The following is a 26,853-nucleotide window of genomic DNA, read 5'->3' on the forward strand; positions in this document are numbered from 1 at the left end:
GTCTCGTCAAAACAGTAATAGCAACTGAAACCTTCTGCTAATTTTGTTTTCTCACCCCTTCTGCTATAGCTGGCTAATAAACATTGATTCAAATTTTTCTCAGTTACATATAGCAAGTGACATATTATAATGTGAATCATCATCTTTTCAGCCTTTTATGTTTTCCCATTGTCCACCACTCAGTAATCTAATTTTGTAAGTGTTAAGTTCTTTTTATGGTACAACTCCAATTTTGGTAAAATATTTCATAGTTGTCATATTAGGCTCAATTATGTTTAGTGAACAAATAAACCTTAACTCAATGTTTTTCTAACTCTCAAAAGAGTCATTGAAATCTGGTACCTCTGCATTGTAGATTTTTTCCAAGTAATGACTCCAGAGTCCAGTCTGCTAGAATAGTTCACATAAGTCAAATAGAACATAAGACTTCCACATGGCCAGTGAAAGGGTTAGAGATGGAAGAATATTAGCACTAAAAGGCTTTGACCCAGACTGCACACCCAATATTTCTACTAAGATCCCATTAGCTAGAACATATGTGCCACATAATGGAAGTTCAGGCAGGCTTTGGAATAGAGGCTAGCTTTCCCATCTTTGCTGCAGGGCTCCAAAAACCAGTCTGTTGTCACTAGTGAGACGACAGCTATCTGGTTGTCAACTCCTTTTTATTTGATATATTATTTCTGGTCACTTTGATTCTGGGCCACTACCCCATACTACTTTGTGCAACTTTGTATTGTCTAAGTCCATATGAACTTAAGGGTTTTTCAAGGACATTGTAACTGGAGGGGGGGGGTAAAAAAGCACTTTTAAAAAGCCCCATATTGTATGGTTCAATTTATATAGCAATATTGAAATGACAAAACTATAGAGATGGAGAAGTAATGTATACCACTGCCTACAAATGACAGAGGGAAAAGGGATAAGTAAAAATTATAAAGGGATAGCATGAAGGAAATCTTTATGATGATAAAGTTGTTCTGTATCTTAAAAGAGGTGGTGGTTACCTAAATCTACACACATGATAAAATGATATAGGACTTTACCCACACATTGTACTAATGTTGATTTCCTAGTTTTGATATTATTATATAGTTGTACAAGATTTAACTGTACCTAGAAACTTTAATATTATTTTTCCAACTTTGTGTGAATTCTTTCATAATAAATGCTAAAAAATGCACATCACTGTTCACCATTTCACTCTGTAGATCACAATGAATACTGCCATAACAAATATCTGTAAAGGTATATTTCTCTATTGGGAGTATTTGGGAGGGGTTTTGTAGAAAAAGCCAAATAAATGTTTTATTGATTTTTATGTCTTCTTTGTATTCTAAATTTAATGCCAACAACATAATGTTGTAACTTAAAGCAGGAATATTGTATTAATGCTAAAAATCAAGTGATATTGTGCCTTCTACCTTTTATAAGGAACTGATCTCGTGGGCATATGTTGTACTGAGAAGAGTATGAAGTTATTATAGGATTATGTGGGATGCACCAATTTTTATTATTAATCTGGCATTAATTAACCAACCATGTGATATGTTGCAAATTGCTTAACCTCTAGTAAAATTAGCTTTTTACTTTAAAAAATTCAAATATAAAACTGGCTAATATATATAATGTACATATTTTTGTATTAATTTGTAGGAGCTCCTAGTTTCTAATATGGATGTAAGTGTCATGGAAATGTCAAGCATTACATATCTATAAAGTAGTATCATTCAAATAATATCTTACCGTGATGCTAATATTTATCTTAAATACAATTGAATGATATTATCTATATTTAATTATTTAATAACATAATATGCTAATGTAGCACAATCGTGAGAAGCACATGTTCATTCTTCTTTGTGTGATCAAAATAATTATTCAAGTACTAATATCCTGAAATTAGAGGCTAAATTATTTTAATATAATAATGTCAATGGTGTGGTCATTCAACATTTTATGCTGCCTTTATGTCTTTATGTTTTAGAATTTAGCATAAAATTCTAATTTCAAATCAATTAACATTATATATTTTAAGTGAGATTTTTTTGGCTTGTATGTTATTGGTAATTAGCTTAATTCTTTATAGCTTAATTTTCTTGATGCTCCTGTTCATATAATAATGGTGAATTTTATATAAACTTTTTTTTCTGTTTCCATAAGCACATATACTTCTGAGCCTTGGATTATACAGTAAATTGTTTGACAAGTTTATGGCTTTTAAGTACAAAGACCTTAAAATAAATTTCTGTAGATAAGTTTTGGAGAACAATTTGTCATTTTTAGCAGGAATTCATGTATTACCCCATTCAGGTTTTCCCAACACGTACATATGAATTGTCCAAAGCCCTGTTTTGGCTGACAAAAACTAAAAGAGTATGTTTTCCTTTGGAAATTTAGGAGTTAACAGAAGCAACAAGGGATATCAGGTCACTACTATAGGTATTTTTATTGATGCTACAATGTGCCTAATGACAACATATTGAACACAATCTGACTAAGTCTGCAATGAATCATGTTGATCTAAGTTTTATGATAGCTGCAGTGGACCTGCCTGACTGGGGTCTTGATATCACTACTTTACTTATTCTATTCACATGATCTTAAAGTGAGAACTTGGAGGCAAGTGACTTTCCTAGGGCACAACATTAAGGAAACCATATGAACATGGCACTATGTTCATATCCCTGAAGAACATAGGTGCTAAAATCCTCAACAAAATATTATCAAACAATATAGCAATGCATCAAAATGCACATATACCATGACCAAGTAGGATTTATTCAGTAATGCAAGGTTGGTACAACAATCACAAGTAAATAAATGCAATTCGTCACATAAAAAAATGAAGAATATAAAACCTCATGATCACATTAATAGATGCAGAAAAACATTTGATAAAATCCAGCACCAATTTATGATAAAAGCTCTCTGCAAAGTGAGAAGAGAGGGAACATGTAAACATAACAAAGACTACATGTGACAAACCTGCTGCCAACATCATACTTAATAGGCAAAAACTGCAACTGTTCCCCTTAAGATCAGGAATAAGACAGGGATATCTGATTCATATCTCTTATTCAACATAGTACTAGAAGTCCTGGCCATAGCACTCAGCCAAGAAAAAGAAATAAAAGGCATCCATATTAAAAAAAGAAGTAAAAGTTTCTTTATCTGCAGATGACATGATACTATACATGAAGAACCCCAAAGATTCCACCAAGAAACTACTAGAACTGATCAATGAATTCAGCAAAGTAGGAGGATACAAAATTAATGTCCAGAAATCAGTAGTATTTTTATATGCCAATAATGAACTATCAAAAAGGGACATTAAGAAAACAGTCCCATTTACAATCATTTCAAAAACAATAAAACAGCTATAAATAAATCTAACCAAAAACGTTAAAGACTTGTATTAGGAAAATTATAAGACAGACATCAAAGAAAGAAACTAAAGAAAATACAAATGAGTGGAAGCATATACCATGTTCATGATATGAAGAATTAACAACTTAAAACTGTCCATGCTACCCAATGTAATATAGAGCTTCAACACAATTCCTATCAAAATACCAATGACATATTTTACAGAATTAGAAAAATATTTGAAAATTTTACATGGAACTACAAAATGTCACACAATAGCAACAACAATCTTAGGAAAGAAGAATGAAGTTGGAGGAATCACAGTACCTATTATCAACCTATACTATAAGGCCATAGCAATCAAAACAGCATGGTACTGGCATAAAAACAGGCACATAGATCAATGGAACAGAATAGAGAGCCCAGATAGAAACCCATATTTGTATCAATTAATATTAAACAGAGAAAGCAAGCACATACAATGGGCTAAAGATAATTTATTCAATAAATGGTGTTGGGGAAATTGAACATATACAAATATGAAACTGGACCACTTCATTATATCAAACAGAATAATAAAAGCAAAATGGATTAAAAACTTAAATGTTAGAACTGAAATTCTAGAAGAAATCATAGGCAGTAAAATCTCAGACATCACTGGTAGCTATATTTTTTTTCTAATATATCTCCTTGGACAAGGGAAACAAAAGAAAAAATAAACAAATGAGACTACATCAAAAAAATTGAACAACAAAGGAGACCATAAAAAATGTAAAAAGACATCCCATGGAATGGGAGAACACATTCACCAACGCATTTGATGAAGGATATATGTCCAAAATTTATAAAGAACTTATAAAACTCAAAACCAAAAACTAAACAATCAAACTAAAAATTGGACAAAAGACCTAAATAGATAACTGCTCCAAAGAGGACATGCAGATCATGATATATGAAAAGATGCTCAACATCACTAATCATCAGAAATACAAATTAAAACCACAGCGTAATACACCCCCACACTGGTCAAAATGGCTATCAGTGATAAACCAATAAATGAGTGCTATTGAGGATGTGGAGAAAGGGTAGCACTTTTGCATTTTTCATGGGAATATAGATTGGTGCAGACACTATGGAAAGCAATATAGAGACACTTCAAAAAAATAAAAATGGATCTGCCTTTTGACCCAGCGATCCCACTTCTGGGAATGTATCCAAAGAAACCCAACACACTAATTTGAGAGGAGATAAGCACCCATGTGTTCATTGCTTCATTATTTATAATAGCCAAGATTTGGAAGTAGCTCAAGCGTCCATCAGTAGATGAATGGATAAAACCATTGTGGTACATATACCTAATGGAATATTACTTGTCTGTAAAAAAGAAGAAGATTTTACCCTTTGCAATAACATGCATGGACCTTTCACATAAGTGAAATAAGCCACTCAGAGAAAGACAAATACCACATTATGAACATTGTATGTGGAATCTAATGAACAAACTAAACTAACAAGCAAATTAGAGACAGACTCATAGAGAGCAGGATGAAAACTGTGGGAGGTTGGGGGTGGAGGAATTGAGCAAAAAGGAAAAAGGAGTTATGGACATGGACAAAGACTGTGGTGATTGTGGGGTGGAGGGTTTATAAAGGGGAATAAATGGTGATGAAAAAATACAATTAAATAAATAAAATGGATAAAAAGTTTCTTTCAAAATATTGTATTGGGACACTTTTATATAAACATCTAAGAAATATATGCATATATATGTGTGTGTCTGTGCATATACAAATACACAGACACATTGTATATGAAATATCATATCCTTATCTCACACCATAAAATTTTTTACAGTGTAATAGTTCATTTTATTTGTTCAAGGATTCATATTTCAAGCATTAAGCTAAACATGGGCTTTGATTCTATGAGCCCAAATTTCATATATAGGAAGATAAAAGCAAACTCTGATCCACACACATGGATGGAAACTAAAGGCTCATGGTCATTCACGTTGTACTTTTTACATTTCTACAGCTTAGAAGCCTGAAGTCACAGGGCTTTGAGGTCCTCTGGATGTTCCAAAGGATATCTTTGCTTTTCTTGAGTTGAGCAATCTCATCGTCCTTCAGTTTCTGACTGATGACCCCGGTTAATCCCCAAGCATTCAGGATACATGGAAGGCTCAGGAAGATTTCATTCTCACTGCCATACACCCCCTTCACCATCGTTGACACTGGATGAATCTTGGATAAATTTTTCAATATTAATGCAATGAAATCAGCCAGACTTAATGAGATAAGCTCAACTGATGTACCTCTTAGCTTGATAATTTCATAGACCCTTCCAACCACTGTCTTATACCCTTCCTTCCAATGTTCACTGTTATTGTCCATTCCCATTTCTGGATTCAGTTCCTAAACAGAAATGCCTGCCACATTCACTCCACTCAACGCAGCCGCACTTGAGTTCCCATGTTCGCCCCATATCCTCCCATGGCAGCTGCTGGGATGAATGCCAAGTTTTCAGCCATAAAGTAGCAAAATCTAGCCGAATCCAGATTACACCCACTTTCAGTTACAAAATGTTTAGGTAATCCACTTAGTTCCCAGGTACCATATGTGAGAATGTCCACAGTTATGTTGCAGTCGGGGCTGTACTTGAAGATCTGAGAATAATGATTTTGAAGACATTGACACTCTTCTGCACTAGACTGAGATGACTCTCTCCTTTTTGATGGGGAACTCCTGTGGTCACCACCCCAATCTCAGAATCGGCAGTCACAGAGTGAACATCGTCTGCCTCGATTTTCGGTGTCAGAAGACATAAGCTCCCATGCTGCACGCCCATTTTTTCTCCTTTGAGTTTATCTTCCAAAACATCCATAAAAGCAAGCTCATCAGCCAGAGACTTTCCTAGAACGCTGATGGCATATGCCACAACAACTTGTCCGACACCCACGGCATTGATCTTACGGTTTGGGATTGCTGCCTCTTCTGCAATTGGTGCAATCACTTTTTCCTTAGGAGTTGCCACTGTCCACAAAAGAAGGAAGACTCTCCAGATTTTAGTAAGAGTCCTGCCAAGGAGACGATGCCTGCTTCATGGGTCTGCTCCCCCACACAGGATCCACAGGAAAGGAGGAGAAGGGGGGCAGCCCCCTCTGCAGCCTCTTCACTTTCTCTAATCACAAAAATTAACTCAAACATGTGAGAGATCTAAATGTGAGAGCTAAAATAATAAAATTTCTAATAAAACAAAAGAAATTCTTTATGACCAATGGTTAGTCAAAACTTTCTTTGATGTTACATAAAAAGCATGATATAGCAGGATATGCAAAAAGAAAGTTATCAATTGAATTTAATAAAATAAAAACATTGATCATTTGGACTTAAATAAAACTTTTTTACCTAAAATTTACCTACTAAGAAAGTGAATAGAAAAAGCAAAGCAAGATGAGGAGAAAATATTTGCAAGTCACATATATTGTAATTTAAAAAAAGAAATTATATTTAGAATAAAAAGAATACTACTCAATAATGAGAAAATAACAACAATTTTAAAATGCTCTACTACATATATAAATAGCAATTTTGGAAGATTATGTACAAATGGGTATTGAACATATGAGAGGATGCTCAAAAGTGTTAGTCTTATGGAAATGAAAACTGAAAGCATAAGGATATACAATTTTACACCCACTAGAATGGCTATACAAAACAAGATAGACAATATCAAATGTTAGTAAAAATGGGGAACAGGGTATCTCCTTCATTTCTGGTTCAAATGTGAAATGGCACAGCCACATTGCAAAAACAGTTTGGTAATTTCTTAAAAATGTAAACATAATTTACCATACACCTCAGCAATTCTACCCTTAAGACTCTGTCCAAGAGATATAAAAATATGTATCCACACAAATATTTGTGTTTGAATTCATTATTTATAAAACTTAGTTGCTGAGCAAATAAATCTCAAAGTTCTCATCCCAAGGAAAAAAATGTTACTATGCATAGTAATGAATGTTAACTAGACTTGTGATCATTTCTCAATATTTACATTTTATGTTGTACAACCTGAAACTAATATAATGTTAAATGTTAATTATATCTCAACAAAAAGGCACAAAGTGGAAATAACCTAAATGTTCATTAACTGATGAAGGAATAAGCAATGTGTTTTGTGAGCTACTCTTTGGCAATAAAAGTAACAAAATTCTGATACATGATACAACATCAAAAACCCTCAAAACTTTTATGCTCAGCAAAAGAAGCCAATCACAAAAGACAACACATTGTACCATTTTGTTTACATGAAATGCCCAGACAAAGCAAATGTACTGGCACTGGAGTTGGAGACAATGAGTGACCGACCAAAAAGAGGGTCATGACCATGTGCTAAAAACTGACTAGTAATGGATTAATCCTATGATATATAAATTATACTATGAAAAATCTGGTTTAAAACATTCCATAATTTCTATATACTTTTCAGTAAGATTTACTACATATATACATTTATATTTTCTTTTTGTCTGTGTGATCTTTTTAAGGTCCATTCTGTGAAGACTCAGTGGAATGTTGTTTTTCTCCATCAGGTTGGAAAAGAGGAATTTGCCAAAATGAAAGCTCTGCTTACACTTGTGTGTGCCCAGAGGGACTTCCCAATCAAAACTGTGAAACTGGTGTCAGTAAGTGTTTATGGATACCATGTCAGATCGGTGCTGACCACATTGACATTTCAAATGTAAGTTTGAATATTACATACAAGAAAATGGTTTGAAAACATTTTCAATTATCGTACTATTTCAAAGTACAAATAATTATAGTTTTCATTAACTTATTATAATTTCAGTCAGGAAAATCAAGAAATCTACTTGCCTAAGTTTTCCCGTTTTAAATAGAAACCACACTTTCAAGTGCATCATTCAGTTTTCTTCTTGCTCTTGCACCATCATTCTCTGTTGTAAACAATGTAATTTTGCAGACATTTTTTATGAATCACTTTTTAATTCTTTTAGTTATCTGAATATTGCATATTCTTATATTTCAACTTTTAAATGTAACATTTAAATAAATAACATTAGATAAATACTCAGTAGTCCCCACAATTACTAGCTGTCTATTTTGATAATATTTACATTTGAATTCACAACCTGAAGCCTAAAGGCTTCTGCATTCACATACGTGCCAGGTGTGCTGGCTGTGGTCTACGACCCCAGCTGGGCTGTCAGTCAGAACCCCAAGTCCAACTCTCCTGTATGTCCTGGAGACTGACTTTCGAGATAATTAGACTGACACTATGTGGCCTTTTAAACATAGCTCTGAAAGACAACAGAGCATCATTTTCTTTTCTGTCAGCGATTTCTTACATTCAAGTGGGTGACGGACAGTCCCCAGGTCTCCTTTAGAGGAGTGTGGAATTCACACAGCTAGGAAAGGTGTTTGAAATGAGAGACATTGCTGTGATGTTTTGGAAAACAAAATATCCCACAATGTCACAGAGAAAACTTAAACTACATGCTTATAAAAAGAATTTCCATGTTAGAATTATTTCATTATTTTCGAGATCTTAAAATTTTTAATAAAAATAAATTTTAATCTTTCCTAGGATACTATATGCATCTGTTCACCAAAATCTGCAGACAAGCTTTGTAAGGGACTTCAAACACCATGGGATCCATTTCTTTGCAATAATAATGACACATATGTGAACTATAAGAAAGATTATCATTGCAGGTATAGGTGATTTATTTCCTATTTGATTAAATCCATGGCTTTTAAAGACATGTTCTGTTTGAAACTTAAATTTTATTTAATGACATATAGTATTCTAGGATTGAGGGTGGCAGGTGGGGGTAGGTGGGGTGGGGGAGAGTAGTGGAGGGAAGTGGAGACAATTGTACTTGCACAACAATAACAAAATTGATTCACAGATTTTAAAAATCACTTCAAGTTCAAGTAAAAAGTTTTAAATGTTTTCATGAGTTGTTTAATTGTGGTATTGCTTTTGAATAAATATTTAAGGAATTCTCATACATAACTTGGACATGAGTTATAAATAACATATATTTTGTTTTATAATGGTGATTTTTATAACTGAATAATATTTGAAGGTGTAGAAAAAGGGATAAAGGTAAGTCCCCACAATACTATTTCCATTGTAGACATACCATGTTAATATTATATTGTGAAAGTATAGAGTGACCATCTCTTCCTTCAATTTACAGACCTCAGCTAAGAATGTCGTTTAGGGTCTTCAGGCAAACTTTTTAAGAAACTGTGCTTTACCTAAATAAGAATTTTCTTTAAAAATTATCAATTTATAAATGACAGAAGTGACCTGGTTATCTGGGCCTATAATTTTAATCCATCATAAATAACTTTGTAGGTACTTCCTCACACCATTAGGAATTGTAATTTGTACTCTTCATACTTGCTTGACTTTTAGCTGTCTGCTTAAAGTAAGTTCAGTTGGGCATTCCTGAAAGGCAATAAACAGGCTTAAATTTTAAAATATGGTTAAAAGCTGTTGTACAGGAAAGACTTAAAACACATTGAAAAGAAACTTAGAACATGCGTATACATCATAGATGCACAATGGATAGTATTTTCATCAGTTTTAAGAAATATAAATATAAGGTTTAAAAAGCATATTAAGATTTCAACCCTGGCTGATATAGCTCAGTGGATTGAGCGTGGGTTGTGAACCAAAATGTCACTGGTTCAATTCCCAGTTAGGGCACACGCCTGGGTTGCAGGCCAAGTCCCCACTTGGTGGCACACAAGAAGTAACCATATATTGATATTTCTCTCTTTCCCTTCCTTTCTCTCTAAATATAAATAAAAATATATATTTTTTAAGATTTTAAAATGTGATTTTCAAAAGAGAATGGAACTTCATCATTATATGAAGATATTGTATTATCTAACTCATCTAGTCAAATTTGTATATGCAATCTATTAACTTACAAATAAATTCAACTATTATCCTTTTAAAAATACTGACTTAATTTATAACTTCTGTTCTAAGCCTTATAGTGCTAGTGTTTTAATGAATGTACTTTAAAAAAAGGTCAACCTTTAAAAATAGGTATAGAACTATATTAATATGGGTGAAAATATATTCATATGTATTACTTATTTTGTTTTGATTAAGTATGATGCTTTTACTGGTTCTTATTAATAGCAATATTCTGTCATCTAGAAGGCTTTTCTTTGAAATGTCATCATCAAGGGGAAAACTAGATAACCAAGGCATTGTTGCCATCCCTCAGTTGATTGCTCTGTTATTAATTAATTGATTCCATTTTAAAGTGATGGATTTTAATCTAGAAATCTTTGTTAAGCATGTTTTAGATATGGCAAATGTTGTAGAAATTCAAGGTAGGTTCCCTAAAGATGAATGAAATATGTCCAATAGGTATGTTAGTTGTAGCAACTTGGATGTAAATTTACTTGTGAAATTGATATGAGCCACTGTACATGTTCTCATTGTTGAGATTGTCCATGTTCTTTAAGAGTCTCACACATGTTTTGCTCATTTCATATCTACCTCATTGAAAACATTGTCCCCTCTGTTGGGTAAATTAGATCCCTGAATAATAGAGGGTAAATTATAGGGAAAGTTAAACAACTGCTTCAAAAGGGCAGACATAGCACATAGCCTAATTGGAATGTTGAGTATAAAATTGAGCCTCATGAACAAATAAGAAGATGGAAAAAGTTTTAAATGAAAAAGCAGAAATTTCTAGACCTCAGACTCCCAGTCCCTAAACTAACCACCGACAGTCAAAAAATTACTACTTCTGACTCAGATAAAGTAAAGATATATAGTCAATATAAATTAATAAAGCATGAAGTTGAAACAATGAAAAAATTAGTCTTAAAGTCTATTTTTCTTTTCTCAAAATTGATTAAGAGAATCCCTGAAAATAATAAGAAAAATAATAGCCCATTGACTTAAATGCCTTTAAGTTAAATTTTTATAATTTCCTGCAGGTCTAACTTAAAACACAGATAGTTACTTCCTGCCCTGTAATTTCTAATTCAGTAAATCTGTGATGGGGACTGGAAACATGCATTTCTAACTAATTTGCAAGTGATGCTGATGCTGCTGATCTGAAACCATACTTTGAGGATTCTGGATTAAGACAAGTTAAGTTCAAATAATATCGATGCAGAAAATCCTTCTATTCTGATTCCCCTACCACACCCACACACCTCAACCCAAGCATTTTCTATTCTGAATTTGGGAGGAAAAAAATGTGGGGTTGGGGATAGAGTAAAATAAAGAGAGGAGAGTAGGAAGGTGATGACATTATCAGTTTTTCTTAACATGTAGACTTGATCTAAACTCCCCTTATTCGATGAGAGAGTAACTGAAGCAAAATTGTCCCTTTGAGAAAATCAGTAAACAATGTTTATGAGAACTTATTTGATACCTAATAACCACAGCAAAACTGTGTTAGAATGGAGTTAATTTTTACATGTGCCTACAAATTAGCATTTCCTTTAACAATTAGAGAACTGAAAACTTGAGGTGTCTACGGACATTTGCCAAACAAATGCTATTTTTAAGAGCAGTAAATAACTGGCGAAGTGTTGGGTGTGGCATTGCTGGGAGCAGGTGCAGCCCAGGTGGAATCTGGTGGGAAGGGAAAATAGACCATTGAGGCCTTGGAGGAAATCAGACAGGTGGAGCCCAGTGTTGGTGATTTTCTAAAATTACCAAGTGATGTTTTGTTGAGAGTGACAATACTTTGGCTAATGGTTTAAAATTAAATAAAATTTGTGAGATAAAGTAATTGCAGATTATTTTTAATGCTTGAAGAATTTATCTTAATACCCAAAGGGAATCAGCTAAGCTTCTGCCAGGAAAAGAATGGTTTACTCAGAGAAATTTGAAGGAGTTGAATGAAAATACTAAAGGGTGGGAGAGGTTAGGGAAACCAAAAGAACCAAAAGTGTGTGATGAATCATCCTGGGTTTAGAAACAGAGCGGGAGGGGGCTGTTTCCCTTCTGTATGCTGAAAGGGCAGGCCAAGCATGTAGTTAATAGAAATAAGAACTGTATCTGTAGTATGGAACGGTCTGACATTAACCATTAACTTAATGTAGATAAACACAGTTACTGCCAACCTACAACCTGGCACTAGAGGAACTAAATATGGTACATACCTATTCTGACCTCTGCTTGGTGCACCACATTAGCAGACACCAGGTGGAGGCCACTGCTCAGCATCCTGAGAAACAGTGCAGGATAGAGAAGGATGGAGAGAAAGAATCTATAGAAGACCACTTAGTAGCCAAAGCAACGTATGGGAGATAAATTTAATAAATTAAAAGCTATAAGGCATTAGAGGGGATTATGCTGAAGGGGGAAGGAAGGATCGGTGTATTAAGAGAGTGTGAAAAGAGAAGAGATATTTTCAGAGATGAAAATGCGATGAATCTGTACCTGTCTATAAGCTCCTGAGGAGCATAATCCTTGATCTATCTTCTAGAAGGCAACTCTGAGTCTAAATATAATTAAAATATGGTGACATAAGAAGACCATGGTCTGAATTCTATGACTTGCAAATGCACAGGGACCTACGAGCTATACAATCATATGACCACAAGGATGGCCCAAACTCAAGAGTCAGCTCTCCTGCACAGGAAGGTCATTCGCGGTGGATCCTGGGGTACAGAAATCTGTGCATTTCCTGCACCACAGCTGGCACAGAGATGGGGCAATAGAAACTAAAGAATTCTTCTCACTCTTGTCTACCATCACTTGTTTTCTGTCTACTAAATGGAAAGAGGAGAGAATTTCCCCACCCTCGTATTTTTTGTTTATTTAGTCACAGGAAGTTGTTTTAAGTTTTTTTGGTGCTTTATTTTTTTTTTACTCTTAGATACCTTAAGAAAATATGCGGCTAAATTTTGCAACTTGAGTAATACTGGATTTCCTGCCAGAGGTTTTAAGAAAAAGTAAAACAATCAAACTCTACAATGATATATAAAAAAGAAAAGAAACAAACAAACAAAAAAACTGTCTTGAAGTAAGTAGCTATGCTACTAGAGGCCATATTGTAACCATGAAGAAATCTAAAAAGGGAACAAAGCCAAAATACAAATAAATGTAGGGCTGAGAGGAATAAAAAGAGATAGAAGCAATGAGCAAGGTCTTCCCTAAACAGTTTGACCTTGAGCTAATAAATCCTCCACCAGTTCAGTGTTTGAATTGAGATTATGTTGTTTAGAACTGAATATCTTCATTCATACAGTGGAAATAATTTTATTTTATCACTTACTTAAAATGACCTTTTGTCATAATTGTTCTATTGTTTAACCAGTTATTAGTTATCTAGTAAAATAAACCAAAATATCCCTACAATTCAGTTGACAATTTTATATATAAATATTTTCAGTTACTATGAAAGTCTATTTTACTGTGAGATGCTTAAGAGTATGACAGTGTTTTAATAATTTCTGTATCTCTGGAGCCTTTTACTGTGTAATGCAAGATTACTGTACCAAGAGTTTATTTACTATTTAATTTGTTTCAAAACATTTTTTAAAAATTTTACTGAATAAGATGAAAAGTCTTGACTGGATGCGACATGAAATAACTTATTCACTTGTTAACTTACTGATAAATTTTTGAGTTCCTGCTTTTTCAGAAACATTTCTGCTATCATAGGAACTCTTATATAGCAGCAGGCCAAAAAAGAAAAAAAGAAGGACAAGAAACTTACACTCTAGAAGTTAGCTACATACTATTTTAAAGAATCCTCTGAATATTTTTTTGTCTATTAACCTAATGGTGATGATAATTAAGGACTCAAATTGGAATATGTTTCTAAAGAAGATTCAATTTTCAATTTTTGCTGAAGAAATTGATGTGAATCAAGAGATAATAGGATGCCAAGGGTAACTCTAAAAATTAGAATATTATTTTCTAAAATGAGGAAATATTTATGAAAAGAAACATTACTGAAAAGGGTGAAAATCAAGAAGTCAGTTTGGAATATGTTAACTGAGACACCTAATACAGAGAAATGGAAATAATAAGGTAGAGGTTCAGGTACATTATTTTCCATTTTAGAAGAGGCCACCTTTGTACATTTGGAAGCCAGCAATATGGACATGGCACTGAGACCCAGGAAACTGATGAGATTACCTTGGAGTGAGGCTAGATAGGGAAGTGAAAGGTTGGTACACTAGCGCCTTGGATGTTCTTATAGCCGAGAGTTAGAAGATAAGAATATAAAATTAAAAAGTAAGAATCAGTGAGTTAAGAGGAGAAAAATACAGAGCATCATCATAGAAACAATGGATTATTTTAATCATATTAAGACAATGCTGTACTAGTTCAAGAATGTGGCTAGATCTAGTTAAAGGAAAATGAAAGTTGATCTTTGCAACTGAAAACTAAAGATGAGAGTGTCCTTGAAAAGAAAAATTTGACAGAACCGTGGGGAAAATATTGATGAGATCCAATTTGCAAGTTAATAGAAGGAAAGAAATGGGCTTTTCTTAAAAGGAAAATACAGAGTAAGGGGATGACAGGTGAAGAAAGTTCAAACAAGTCATTTTTAAACTGTGGGAGAGATGAAATGTGATGTAGTATACAAGCAAAAGAGTTGGTTAAATAAGATGGCAGATATTATATCAATTACAGTAGGAGAGAAAAGTAGAATATTTGTACTGATATGTGTTTCGAATAGGTGGTATTGAATTATTTAGAAAGTGTCTTCTATTCTTTCAGAGAAATAAGCAAGACGAGATGAGAAGCTGTGAAACAGAAATCCAGATAAGTGGGAGGGAAATTCAGTATTATTAATATATAGCAATAAGGGTCTCTTAAAAGTTAGTGAACATTAATTTGAAGTGAGTTCAATGTACAATAAAGTGAGGCATCCTCAAACCATGTATAATTACTCATATGCCCACAAGTAATAGCTTGGATATTAAATTAAGCTAGGGTTTGGTCTTAACCAGGCTACAATAATAGAGAAAGAGAGCTAGCTGATTTGAGGATGTATGCAAGAAGCGAGTATGGAAATGGACCATGCAATATAATTCAGGTAAGTAAGGAAGTAAGAATATGATGGAGATGGGGAATTAAAGAATTGCTAGAGTCAATGACTTGTAAGGTTGAAGAATTATTGTTGAAAAAGTAACTAGAATAAGTGAGCTGGAAAGGAAAATGAAGCTATAGGCAGGCTATAAGTTATTTAAAATATAGAGGTTGTGGAGAAAAGGGGACCCTAATCCATTGTTGGTGGGATTGCACACTGGTACAACCATTATGGAAAACAGTATGGAATTTTCTAAGAAAACTAAAAATGAATCTGCCTTTTGACCCAGCAATTCCGCTGCTAGGATTATATCCTAAGAACCCTAAAACTCCAATCCAAAAGAACCTATCCACCCCAATGTTTATAGCAGCACAATTTACAATAGCCAAGAGTTGGAAACAACCTAGGTTCCTATCAGTAAATGAATGGATTTAAAAACTATGGTACATTTACACAATGGAATTCTATGCAGCAGAAAGAAAGAAGGAGCTCCTACCCGACAGCATGGATGGAACTGACAAGTATCATGCTGAGTGAAATAAGCCAGGTGTTGAAAGACAAATACCACATGATCTTACCTTTCACAGGAAGCTAAATAAGAAAACAGACAAGCAAGGAAAATATAACCAAAGACACTGAAAGAGAGAACAGGCTGACAGTGACCACAGGGGAGAGGGGAGGGAATTTCAGGGGAAAAGGGGAAGGATTTACAGGAACTAGTACAAAGGACACATGGACAACAACTAAATGGGGGTGGAAATGGGAGGGGGTGGGCTGGGATGGAAGTAAAAGACAGAAAACTTTACTTGAACAACAATTAAATACATTTAAAAAAGAAATTATGGTTGTGGAAGGAATACAATTAGGTATGATGATATGAGAGTATGGGAGTCAGTTGGAAAGTTAGAATGAAGATTAAGATTTTTGTGGTGAGATGGTCTACTCCTTAGAGAAGCCAAAGTTTTAAGTGGATCAACTCTGCAAATATTAAAATAACTAAGTGTGGCCGAGATCATATTAAAGACAGCTATATCAGTAAAGAAGTTGCTGCGTGAAATATCTGAGATTTTCTTGCCAATGTTCTCCTCTAGGACTTTAATGGTGTTATGACTTACATTTAAGTCTTTTATCCACCTTGAATTTATTTTGGTGTATGGTGTAAGTCTGTGCTCAAGTTTCATTTTTTGCATGTAGCTGTCCAGTTCTCCCAACACCATTTGTTGAAGAGGCTATCTTTACTCCATTTTATGTTACTGCCCCCTTTGTCGAATATTAATTGACTGTAGAGAGTTGGGTTGATTTCTGGGCTCTCTGTTCTGTTCCATTGGTCTATGTGCCTGTTTTTATGCACAATTTACAATAGCCAAGAGTTGGAAGCAACCTAGGTGCCCATCAGTAAATGAATGGATCCAAAAATTGTGGTACATATACACAATGGAATTCTATGCTGCAGAGAGAAAGAAGGAGCCACTACCCTTTGCAACAACATGGATGGAACTGGAAAGCATTATGCTGAGTGAAATAAGCCAGGGGTTGAAAGACAAATACCATATGATCTCACCTTTAATAGGAAGCTAAACAACAAAACAAACAAACAAGCAGAAAAAAACAAAAAACAAAAAACAAAGACACTGAAATAGAGAACAAGGGATAGTGACCAGAGGGGAGAAGGAAGGGAAGTTAAGGGGAAAATGGGGGAGGGATTTGGAGGAACAAATAGGAAGGACACAGGGACGAGAACTAAGGGGGGTGGAAATGGGAGGGAGGTGGGGAGCAAGGGGTGGGGGAGGCTGGGATGGGAAAAATAGACAAAAAACTGTACTTGAAAAATAACTAAATAAAATTATTTTAAAAAAAAGACAGATATAATAACCAGGTGTTACATGTTAAATAAGTAGAAGTAAAGGGGATGCCCAGGAAGTGTTAGCTATGAATACAACAGGTGGAGATAGGAATGGCATGGTATAATGGCACCAAGTTCAAATGACTGAGATTTATTAGGAAAAAAACATGACACAAATGAGAAAACAGAGACACCTACCTAACATTCATGCTCTAAAATGTGAGAGGTGAGGGAGAAAGAGTAGCCACCACTTAAGAGATTGCAGTCAAAAGGAAACAGTTTTTCCAGAACTGGGTGGGTACAAAGATCCTCATCATGCTGAATGGCCTGGGAGCACCTGGCTTCTTGGGTGTCTGAGGTAAACAGTGACCGGGGTAAACCATGATGGCTTAGAAGGCAGATCACAGGGGGCAGCCACGAGTATTGGCATTAAGTTATGGGTGTGAGGGATTGACAGGAGGTCATAGAGCTAATGGATAATTTTTGAAAACTCCTTCAAAGGCAATGCTGAAGCCGCAGGTCTCCATGGGCCCCACTTCATTTTTATGGGTGGTAATATCCAGGACACAGCAGAAGAGAGCTCCAATGCAGCTTTCTAGGGATCCTGGCCACCCATCTGATGGAGGCACAGGGGTAGTGGAGGGAGAGGCATTATGACCTGAAATGCAGGTTTCCGAGCTCTTCATTACACACTACAGCAGGAAGTATTCAATCCACAAAACCCAAGACCACATGAAGACTCTGATGACTACAGTTAACTGTACTCCTAATATTGCATACACACAAATGCATCCATGCACAGATGTACACATCTATTCTAATATTTACAAATGCAATGGGTAATGTTGTCTATACATAAAGATGATCACATTTTGAGTGTTTAAATTCAAAAAGGAAAATGCAAATCAGGAGCTAAATGTTACTAAAAACAGCTAGTGTCTTTCTCTTACAACATTTTATTTTCCAATCAATGGTTTAACAAATATTTACTGTTATCTTTGTATAAAACACCAAAAACTGGATATTAAAAAATATAAATATCTTAACTGAAATTTTGTGATACGCACATTTTTACTTCTAAAGCTTTTATTTTCTCTATTCAAATTCTAAGATATTTCAGGGGAAAGTGATGTTCTATTTTATTCTGTCATCTTGCTGTTTTTTCTCTTCTCTTAGTGACTGAATTACAATTATAGTTTCCCCCTGCTTAAGTGTCATTTCAATGCATTAACATACTTTATTTTTCTCAAGTCAGTTTCAACATTTCATTAGTCTGTGTGATGTCTCGCTATGAGTAGAGTCAAGGTTTTCAGCTTGTGTCAGAGTAAACCTAATTAGGCAGGCGTTGTGACTTTGAAACAGAACATTGCACCACAGAATTCACATAGGTCAACATATAATAAAGTTATATTTTACATTAATTTTGAAAAAATGCTTTTAAAAATAGCAATCACACATTTGAGTGAGGAACTTGATAATTAATTAAATGTGTCCATTTGGTCACTCAATAATTTTCAACTAACAGGACACCTCCATTTCTTTGAGTTAATTATGTCAAAGCTGAGTGGTTACATTTTTCTTTCCTTGAAATTCATAATTCTATTTAAAGACTAACTTTCCCTTTCGAATAAATATTCTAAAATTTAGCAAACAAAAACCTTGTTAAAGTTTAAATATAGTTTCATAATTTGAGATTCTGGTTGTGAACTATATACTATTGAATATATCTAGGACATTGTTGACATTACTTCATCAAAAGTGTCTTCTGCTACTATTCATATAATACTTTCTGATACTGTAGAGTTGGCAGAAGTCATCCTCAAATCTCATCGCCCAACTGCTTCACTTTGACAATGTATGCTCGCATTAGCATAACTTTTCTCCCATGAGTCCTGAGCCTGTTGATTTTTTTAAAGATTTTATTTATTTATCTTTAGAGGGGAAGGAAGGAGAGAGGGAGAGAAATATCAGTGTATGGTTGCCTCTTGTGCGTCCCCTGCTGGGAACTGGCCTGTAACCCAGGCATGTGCCCTGACTGGGAATCAAACCATGGCTGTTTGGTTCCCAGGCCCCGCGCTCAATCCACTGAGCTACATCAGCCAGGGACTGAGCTATACCAGTCTCAGGGTATTTTCTTATAAGTAATAAAGAATAAAACATCATGGCAGAATTTAGTACAGGCCTACGTACATAAAGGTTGAATTAACACCATGTAATCTCTAAGTGCTCAAGGACATAACTAATCGTATGAATTCCAACCCCATAATTCTCCCTACAATTTCTAACACTTCCAAATATCCAGCACTCTTCCACTGTACCTTCAGGATCTCCCTTTGTCAGCAGCCAGTTCTCCAATACCACGATCTCTTTTGTATACCTTTTCCCTTTCCACAACCTGTGTATACCTGGTGAGAAAGTGTACAGAGAGCCATGTTCTTGTTACCATATCTACATCATTTTCTTCATGCTCCAGAAAAGTCTATTCATTTTTAGCAAATGACAGCAGCTATCTTTCTCTCTCTAACACTGTTTCTCCCTCCCAATGCTCCCTTTCAACTATGTCTTCTTCTCTCAATTCCTATCTCTTCTCCACTGATGGTTTTGGCATCTCGGAAATCCACCCACCTTGGTTTCTTAAATACTCTGACAATAATTTTAAAATTATTTTTTCTCCCTCTCTCATTCTTGATCTCTTTCTCAAGGTCATATATTATAATTTATCATGACCTATAATTGCACACCCTCCAGTATCTCGATTTAAATATTTCTACTCTCTAATCAAGACTTCATGTATTTTGAGCTCACTCAATCACATACTCTATTGCCAAAATGATGTAATGTTTTTCTGTAACCAAAGAGCACCCCTAATTATTTGACGCTCTTGCTCACTTCTGTCCCTCACCCTTGGTAGGTCTTCATTTTCCTTTTTTACAAAACATACCTTTATATTCACTCTAAACTTATTTCTCTCTTCTTATGTTCTATTGACCTGAAAACACCAAACTGGTTTAATTCTGCATCCCACCAGGTACACCTATGTTTATCATGCATATCTGATGTGGCATCTCAAACTTCATATATTCCAAATTAATGGTTGATATTCAATCCTTGAATAAACCTGCTTTTTTGTTAGTGCTCCTTGGATTTTTAAGTTTTTGTCTCTCTCTCCACCTACTTCTTGTCCATCAGTGACACAGACACTGGCTCACAGTGTCCAAGACATTATGGATGAGACGAGACAAATTCACAGGGACTGCTGAGTCCCGTGGAGGAAAAGGGTCAGCATGGCTACTCTCTCAAGGGGAGAGTACCCCACCCTTGCCTTGACAGACTTTTATTGGCTTTCTAATAGCATACATCAAAGAAGGTTTTCATTCATTATACTTAGGTTTGCTTCAGGTAATTACTTTTTACAGATAGCAATGGAAGGGATGTTACTGATTACTTCTTGCAGATTAACAAGAAAAAATGTTGCAAATACAAGGAACAATAAAAGTCAAAGTTCCGGTTGAACTTCAGTGCTTGGGAGAATTAGTACAGACTTCAGCAAGTTACTTTAAAGATATGGAGTAAGCATTTTCTGCCTGAACTCAGGGTGAGAGAGTTTTAGCAAGAGCAAGTCACAAAGCAGCCTGGGAATTATGCAGGCCTGATTTCCCACAGAAGAATTTCTTCACAGGCATGGTTCTGAGTACCAACTCACTGCCCACTGGTTTTCCATGTGGGTGCTTAGCTACATTCCCATGACTTCTGAAGCAGTTCCCTACACATCAGCAATCCTTCAAGCTCTCCCATAAATATACATCATGGATATAAACACTTTTATTATTATGAAGAGACCATTCTTGTCCAAGCCACCAAATCTTACCATCTGGGAGAGTTCAATAGTCCTCCACTTGACCTCCTTGCTTTGACTCATCAAGTTATAGGTAGAATAGTGAATGAAAGCCTCTTTGAGAAAGCTAATATTTGGGTAATGATTAAAGGGAGATGGTGGACTATGCAGTTCTCTGGGGGGGGGGGAATGTTTATGACAGAGAGAGCTCTTAACGCAAAACCTCTCTCCTAGTCAGATCATTCCAATGAGACCTGTGTTTCTGGTCTGAAGAAAGCAGAGAGAATCAGACAGGATGGAGAAGGAAGCAGAGATCAGGGCAGTTGCAGATCACACATATCATTTGAATGTCTTGGAATTTTATTCCAAGTGAAATAGGCAGAGTTGTTCTGTTTTCTGGCAAATTAGTGGTATTATTCAATATTATAAAATGATGCTTTGGCTGTTGTGTTAAAAGGAAATCTGTAGAGATGCATAATAAATGCACAAAAAAACCCTTTTAGGAGATAATGTAGTAATCTAGATAGGAGAGAAGACATGGTAACCAGTGGTTGAATTGTGGATATATTTTAAAAGTGGAATCAATGGAATAATCCAATACAGGGGAATTTTTATAAAGCTATATTATATGGATTAAAGAGAAGAAATATATATATACTATAAAGAGAAAAATAGGTAAATGTATATAAAATAAATTTTTTTTTCTCTTTATAAAAATGTCTCTATAGTTTTGGCCAGAGCAACTAGAAGACATGGTCTTCTAGCTGTCATTGTCGTATACAATGAAAACTGCAGATAAAGAAAATTTGAGCCCTGGCTGGTATAGCTCAGTGGATTGAGCTCAGGCCTGCGAACCAGACAATCGCAGTTCGATTCCCAGTCAGGGCACATGCCTGGGTTGCAGGTCGGTTCCCTGCAGGCCAGTTCCCAGCAGGGGATGCGCAAAGGGCAACCATACATTGATGTTTCTCTCCCTTTCTCCTTCCCTTCCCCTCTAAAGATAAATAAATAAATTTAAAAAAAAAGAAAATTTGAAATGAGTTGTTCCTTATCATCTTTTTTCCCCACAAAAAGTGTATATGTTTTAAAATCATGTTACTTCAGTCTACTACCATTTAATGAGTTTGTTCCTATAACATTTAAATTCAATTAAAGCATTACAAATGCTTACAAGTGTAGCCATATCTTGTTCCTGCCTATCTTTCCACTCTAACTTCCTACTCTATCCCCTCTGATTATTCAACTTCTGGCAGAAACTACAATTCCATGTTTATTTTCAGCCAGGCTTTTGCTCAGATAAAAATCTTCTAAAGATATCTTTTCTGTCAGTCTTGATAAACATTCCTTAAATATCTCTTCTTTGTTACTCTCCACTTTAATGTGACTTTATTTATTTACTTTATAGCACTTATTTATTATTATATTTTTATGTCTTTACAATCCATCCTGACCCATGGTCTAATGTAAACTAGGAGACAATTTTTTCTATTTTAATATTTTCAATTTGGCTTTCTTTAATCTAAAATCAAAGTATATCATGTTAATACCAAAAATACAGTTATTTTCATCTACTCATTTAATTTTAAGGTTTAAAGAACTACAAAATATAATTCATTTACCTCTTGGGATCCAGATGATCACTCAGTTGCTCAGATAATGTACAAAAGATAAATTGATGAGATGAGTAGTTTTTAAGTCTAGACATTCATCTATGTCCATGCAAGTTGCAGTAAGTCAGCGTATAGTGGCATTGCAAAGCTTCTGTTGGAAGGATGAGTCCTTATTTGCCTCAAAAGTTGTTTTTCCCAAGAAGTGGAATGGGCACTCAACAGTATTGAAACTGATACAAATTTTAACTGCATCAGAATCCCCATCTATACACAAGAAAACCAAAACAAAACAAAGCAAACTGCAGAGCTTTCATTAAGATAAAAATTATAACTCACTCAGAGTGTTTCAAGTTCTGGAAAAACAAAAAAAGGACCAAAAACCCCTCCAACTCTTCAAACAAGTGATAGGAGTATTTCAAGATAACGAAATCACTAAGAGAAAACTACTTGAAGTTACTTTGTAATGATGTCCTTTTCATTTCCTAGAATAGTACAGTGTTTGAAAGAGCTATTTCAGCAGCTGGAAAACTTGAAGCAAGAATATACTCTGTATCCAAAAGTTATATTGTTGGCATACTACCTTTGAAGTAGCTCTTTCAAAAAATCAAATATATTTCATTTTCAATTCCCACTTTCTTTTGCCTTGAGGATGGTTACTTAATTATTTTAGTGCATTACTTTAATAATGTTCCAGCAATCATTTATAGTATAATTTTATTAAATTTATGGTTTCCTTCATTTTCTGAAAAATATTTTTTAAATTATTTTAAAATATATGTTTAGTTTCACTGGTTTGCATTTTATTTTGTGATTTCTCTGTACTTTAAAAATAATATTGTATTTCTGCATTACATGTACTATATTGACCAAAATGCTGGTTATAAAATTTTGTTCTGGTATTGCTGTCATTACTCTGTTTTGTACAATGCAATGTCCCCAACAGAGACTGACACTTCTTGTTAAAATCAGGGGCATGTATTCTATAAGTCACTGAACAAAGTTTATGCTACTCTATCCAAGAAATAGTGTTAACCCAATCATTCAATAAATATTGGCAAATTGATAAAATCCAATCTAATCATAGAAATTTAAGGCTGTTACAGGAAATAATTTCACAGGGGGAAAATGACATAATGAAAATGTTTTACCATAGCTTTTCTGCTAACATATTATTCCCATTATCTTTATTTTCTTCCCTCATATGTACCTTTTCAGGTCCTCTCTGCTTTTCTACATTTTATATATATATGTATGTATATATATACATATGTATGTATTTATGTGCATATGTCTGTATATACACATACATGTGTACACACACACAACACTATTATATAAGTCCCTCTTACCTTCCAGTCTCACAAAAACATTCCTGATTTACTAATACTTTCATGCTTATTATAAAAATAATTATTTATAGAAATATTACTATAATTTAGATATAAAAGAAACATGGTTATCTAAACAGCATTTTCCCCACCCCAGTTTTTGTTTTTTTATTTTTAATTATTTTATTGTTGTTCAATTACAGTTGTCAGCTATTCCTGTTTTTAAAATTGCTGACTATTTTGACAAAAATTACTGCTGGACACCTTGAATATCTTAAATGAGTTAGGTCTTAGTCTCAACAAAAGAGAGTTATGCAGATTGTTCTTGCTTTGTGAGCTAAGCAAACATTTGTAAACTAGCATAAGGAATACCAGAGCAATAAACAGAAAATAGTGAATACTTAATCAGTATAAATACTTTTAATATTTGAGGGTAAGTCAAAGTCAAAAAAACCCTTTAAGGTTTTATTTTTATTTGCTTGTTTGTTTGTTTATTATTTGCCTGGAAGAATTATCTAAATTATGGACTAGAGCTTCTCAGCTGCAGAGAGTGGGCTTATTCTCTGTGATGTCATGGAGCACAGAAGCCAGGTCTATGGCCCTCAGGTGGGCACTGGGGACTGGACTGCTTTAGCTCTCTTGGCCCAGCTGGCCTTCTCTTCACTGAAGAATGTCCCATTTAGAACACCATAGCACAAGACCTGAGACCTGATGAGCTAGCAGAGAAAAATATCTCGAGCTAGAGATGTTCAGTAAAGAAATAGAGTGAAAACAAAACAGATACAACTTGAAGGTATTAGCATCTCTGAAAGAAAGAACAACTTAGGTAACTATGAAACAAATAGATGCAGGTGACTTGCTGAGGCAGAGATGGAGGAATTATTTAGTATGGATGATTTCTGTTCTTTTGGAAACTGGAGTTTGGGAGACAGACAGAAACACACATACACAGACTCATATCTACTTCTGACAAGCGCTGATGCTAGAGAAATTTGAACACTCAAAATCTGAGAGATTTAAGAAAAAATATCAGGGTGTAATAAGCTCACATAACATATGCTTTTATTTTTTATTTTTCTAGAAATAAAATTTATGAATATATATTTTTATTTCTAGAGAAATAAAAAATAAAAGCTCACAGCAAAATTCACTCTGTGGTACATAGTTATATAAGTTTGGACAAATGCATGTGGTTACGGAAGCACCACTAATATCAAGATCCAGAACAGTTCTATCACACCAAAAAATTCGCTCAGGGTGCCCCTTTGTGACCAACCCCTTGTCCCACTCAGCCCTGGAGCTGCTGATCTGTTCTCCATCCCTATAGTCTCTATAATTTTACCTCCTCTGCAATGTCATATAAAAAGGAACCATACAGTATGTAGCCTGTCTGGTCTGGCTTCTTACACTTAGCATAAGGCCTTTGAGAATCACCCATGTCATTGTATGTATCAATAGTTCATTCTGTTTTATTACTGAGAAATGTATACATGTCACAACTTGTTTAATGATTCACCCGTTTGAGGGCATTTGGGTTATTCCTAGATTTTGTCAATATAAATAAAGCTCCTACAAACACTTAAAAAAGGAGATATATATAGTCAAAATAAGAGACTCAAGAGAGCACATATACCTACCTACACACCAAGAATCCAGCTAGAAAACATACCTTTTGATGAAATAATTTAGTTGAAAAAGTGGAAAGGAAGTGCTGTCTCAAATTATGGAAATCTAGAGTATGTTCATAAAAAAATATTTTAAAATGAAGAAATGAGGATCTGCTTCTGTCTCCATGTGCATAAATTCTTCTGGACTTATAAAGTAGTAATTTGCCCATAAAGCTGTCCCTGGAAAACTTTGGAAAAACAGCAACTACTTACCCACTTTACCATGAACTCTCCCACTGAAAGATAAACTTCATGAGGGAAAGGCATTTGTTTGCTGAAATATCCACCATGCCTAGAAAAAATAACTATATGATAGGGGCTCAAGAATTATTTGTTGAGGAGTTAAGGGATGAATTTATTATTGAATCATGATGAAGAAATTGCATATCTTGGAATATAGATCAAGGAAATCTACCATGTGAATGATAGCAGTTCTAGGAGAAACAAGAACATATGGAGAAAAAGCAATAATTAATCAACTGTAGAATGTTTTTCAGAGTTGAAGAAAGAACTGAGTCTGCATATTAAAAAGGCTCTGTATCCAAGCTAGATTGATTGCTAGAGAAATATCTATCAAGCTTCAAGGAAGAAATGACAATTTACTTACAAAGAAAAAATAATCAGTGTGGCACCACATTGTTTATTTGTAATACAGGTAGCTCGAAGACAGTGAAATAGCATTTATAGCCCCAGAAACAGTGGGAAGCATCTGTAGGCTACTGAGAGAAAATACTTCCTTCTCCAAATATTATACTGTATACTGGTTGGTGAGAAAAATATTTATGTCTATGTAAAATTAAGAAAATCCATCATACAGATCTCTATATAAAGAAAACATATTTCTACTAAATATAAAATGGACTAGAATAGGAAAAATGTGTGTGTCCATACATACATGTGCATAGATGCACACAGATGCATGTGATTATATATATAATATAATGTATTGTGCGTGTATATATATGTATATACACACACATTTATATATGTATTAAGTGTGTGTGTGTCACAGGTGGTAAAATAGGGGCCCTGAAACAAAAGGGATATTCAGTAGAGGAAATTGTATTTAGGATCTAGAACTAAAATAAATAAATTGTTCAAGCAATGCCTCAAGACTTGTAGTGAGAAGGAGAAAAA

At 34.5% G+C, this 26,853-nt stretch overlaps 1 protein-coding gene and 1 pseudogene across 1 annotated transcript in view; one reads left to right on the forward strand and one right to left on the reverse strand.

Annotated features, from left to right (window-relative positions):
* Window positions 1-26,853, forward strand: part of LOC119045428 (protein eyes shut homolog) — a 179,743-nt gene that overhangs the window by 92,191 nt on the left and 60,699 nt on the right. Inside the window, exons 3-4 of the mRNA XM_053665001.1 lie at window positions 7,964-8,112; window positions 8,977-9,104. The gene's annotated coding sequence lies outside the window, so the exon portion shown is untranslated. The remainder of the gene's footprint in view (window positions 1-7,963; window positions 8,113-8,976; window positions 9,105-26,853) is intronic.
* LOC119045425 (L-lactate dehydrogenase B chain-like) lies at window positions 5,376-7,760 on the reverse strand (annotated as a pseudogene).

This window comes from Artibeus jamaicensis, unplaced genomic scaffold, assembly GCF_021234435.1.
Source record: "Artibeus jamaicensis isolate MK-2021 breed Jamaican fruit bat unplaced genomic scaffold, CSHL_Jam_final contig_388, whole genome shotgun sequence".
Lineage (NCBI taxonomy): Eukaryota > Metazoa > Chordata > Mammalia > Chiroptera > Phyllostomidae > Artibeus > Artibeus jamaicensis.